The sequence below is a fragment of the Cebus imitator genome, unplaced genomic scaffold (assembly GCF_001604975.1).
Source record: "Cebus imitator isolate Cc_AM_T3 unplaced genomic scaffold, Cebus_imitator-1.0 Scaffold113, whole genome shotgun sequence".
Classification (NCBI taxonomy): Eukaryota; Metazoa; Chordata; class Mammalia; order Primates; family Cebidae; genus Cebus; species Cebus imitator.
This window is the reverse complement of record NW_016107428.1, coordinates 5,961,456-5,964,533: the sequence shown is the minus strand read 5'-3', so window position 1 is coordinate 5,964,533 and position 3,078 is coordinate 5,961,456. Positions and strand designations below refer to the sequence as shown.

The 3,078-nt window shown below is 42.6% G+C and overlaps 1 protein-coding gene across 1 annotated transcript in view; it reads right to left on the bottom strand.

The window, feature by feature from the left end:
• SLC39A10 (solute carrier family 39 member 10) overlaps positions 1 to 3,078 on the bottom strand; it is a 171,505-nt gene that overhangs the window by 156,190 nt on the left and 12,237 nt on the right. The window lies entirely within an intron of this gene.

The following is a 3,078-nucleotide window of genomic DNA, read 5'->3' as shown; positions in this document are numbered from 1 at the left end:
ATATTAGACGAAACACCATATCGCTTAGAGAGATGGCAAAGAAACCAGTCATCTCAGTTTTGTTTCATTTTATATTGAATTGCTTTTAAAAACATAGATCTAATAACTTAAAGCTTCAAATAAATGATCTCCTGTGTATATATTAATACATATAATTTAGTTTTCTATGTGCCAACCACTTATTTTTGCTACTAGGCTTAGTCGTTCCTAGATTTGTTTCTTTGCTAATAACATGAGAAAGGAGGTTGGATAAGAGAACGTGGACAAGGTACACGACTCTTAGATTCAAAGTTGACAAAATTTTTCTTTGGATAGTCAGTTTCTTTTCCTTCCTTCCTTCCTTCCTTTCTTTTCTTTCTTTCTTTTTTAGACGGAGCCTCACTCTGTCACCCAGTCTGGAGTGCAATGGCACGATCTTGGCTCACTGCAACCTCCACCTACGGAGTTCAAGCGATTCTTCTGCCTCAGCCTCCCGAGTAGCTGGGACTACAAGCGCCTGCCACTATGCCTGGCTAATTTTTTTTTTAGTAGAGATGGGATTTGACTGTGTTAGCCAGGATGGTCTCGATCTCCTGATCTCGTGATCCACCCGCCTTGGCCTCCCAAAGTGCTGGGGTTACAGGCTTGAGCCACTGCACCCGGTCTTCTTTTCTTTCTTTTTTTTTTTTTTGTTGTTTTTTTTGTTTTGAGGCCAAGTTTCGCTCTTGTTGCCCAAGCTGGAGGGCAAGGGCGTGATCTTGGCTCAGAGCAACCTCTGCCTCCCGGGTTCAAGCGATTCTCCTACCTCAGCCTCCCAAGTAGCTGGGATTACAGGCATGTGCCACCAGGCCCGGCTAATTTTTTTGTATTTTAGTAGATACGGGGTTTCTCCATGTTGGTCAGGCTGGTCTCAAACTCCTGACTACAAATGGTCCACCCACCTCAGCCTTCCAAAGTGCTGGGATTACAGGTGTGAGCCACCGTGCCTGGCCTGGATACTCAGTTTCTATTCTGTAGTTTCTATCTTCAACAAAGTATTTCATTAATACACCAGAAGCACTCCACCATCCTTGAATCTTGGTTGGGTGCCAGTGCCACAACATCAAGTTCAAGTGCTTAAATAGTACAGAAATACACAGTCATGTCAGAGAGGCACTAAATATCTTTTGCCCCACCTCAGTAAAGATGTGCCTTAAACCTACGGTGGGTGGAACATAAGAAGACTTACCCTGGCAACAGCTTTTCCAGAGGCTCTAGGTCTGAAGAAGAATGCCAATTCTGCTTTCCCTTAAATAAATTTCCCTCTGCCTTGGCAGGAAGAGATAAAGTCAAAATGGTCTGAGTCTGCCTCAGTCTAAGGTATTCCTGTGATAACCTTTTGGGAGGGGTTTGCTGTTCCTAATTAGCATCACCATGGATTCCCATCAAATCCTAATCTACTGCAGATTTCTAGCTTTTGTAATTTTTATAGCTTGTTAATTCTCTCTGTTTTTCTCAGCACAGATAATTTGTTCCTAAATTTCCAAACTCCGTTTTACAATTTTATCAAACTCTGCAGGGCCACAATTTTACACTTGAGATATAAATGACATTAATTAAAACTTGCACCTTTGAAGTGATAATTCTAAGAACTGTCCTGTGTAGTTTTCACTGCAAAATGAAGAAATGTCAAAACAGTGCTGACTTTGTGAGTTCTCTCCCTTCAGAAGCAGCTCCCAAAGAATTCAAGGATGGCTCTTCTCTTCTCTTTTTTTTCTTTTTCTTTTTCTTTATTTTGAAAGAGCCTTGCTCTGTTGCCCAGGCTAAAGTGCAGTGGCGCGACCTTGGCCCATGTGCAGCCTCCACCTCCTGGGTTCAAGCTATTCACCTGTCTCAGCCTCTTAAGAAGCTGGGACTATAGGCCTCCATCACCATTCCCAGCCAATTTTGTATTTTCAGTAGAGATGGGGTTTCACCATGTTGGCCAGGCTGGTCTCAAACTTCTGACCTCAAGTGATCTGCCCGTCTCAGCCTCCCAAAGTGCTGGGATTACAGTTGTGAGGTACTGCACCTGGCCAAGGATGGCTTTGTCATTCTTCAAGTCTACATACACCTTAAATAAGAATTACTGAGAAGTGAAGTTGGAACTACTGTAAGTAAGTAGGAATTACTAAGAAATAAAGTTAGAATTCCAGCACCCTGTAATTCCACACAATGCTGGAATTCTAACATTTCATTTCTGTATAAAAATTGTGTTCTCAAGGTAAACAAGAGAGGTGAGAAGGGTGGGGCTTACCTTTCAGTTTAGGTAAAACTAGAAACGTCTGGAGGAAGTTTAGGATCCTTGCACAACAGGCATCACCATTACCATCATCAATAACACTATTGCAACTGGTAATTTTATTTATTTTTTAGAGACAGTGTTGCTCTGTCACCCAGGCTGGAGTGCAATGGTGTGATCTCGACTCACTGCAACCTCTGCCTCCTGGGTTCAAGCAATTCTCCTGCCTCAGCCTCCTGAGTAGCTGGGATTATAGGCATGTACCACCACACCTGGCCAATTTTGTATTTTTAGTAAAGATGGGTTTTCTCCATGTTCATCAGTCTGGTCTCGAACTCCTGACCTCAGGTGATCGGCCTGCCTTGGCCTCCCAAAGTGCTGGAATTACAGATATGAGCCACCGCGCCTGGTCTGCAACTGGTAATTTTATAGCATGCTTACTGTGTACTAGTAAGACACCAGATGTTGCACTAAGCATTTCACATGCATTATCTCATTTTAATCTTCCAAACAATCCAATGAAGTAGGGGCTATTATCTCCATTTAGCAAAGAGGAAAATGAATTTATTGGAGTAAATTGGTCAGATTTACTGGAGATTAACTAATGATTGGTACTGTAATTAAAATACAGAATAATTCTCCCTATCTAAAACTGGACCTGCTGAGGTTCAGTTAAAAATAATAAAAAATAGCTGGGCGCGGTGGCTCAAGCCTGTAATCCCAGCACTTTGGGAGGCCGAGGCGGGTGGATCACGAGGTCAAGAGATCAAGACTATCCTGGTCAACATGGTGAAACCCCGTCTCTACTAAAAATACAAAAAATTAGCTGGGCATGGTGG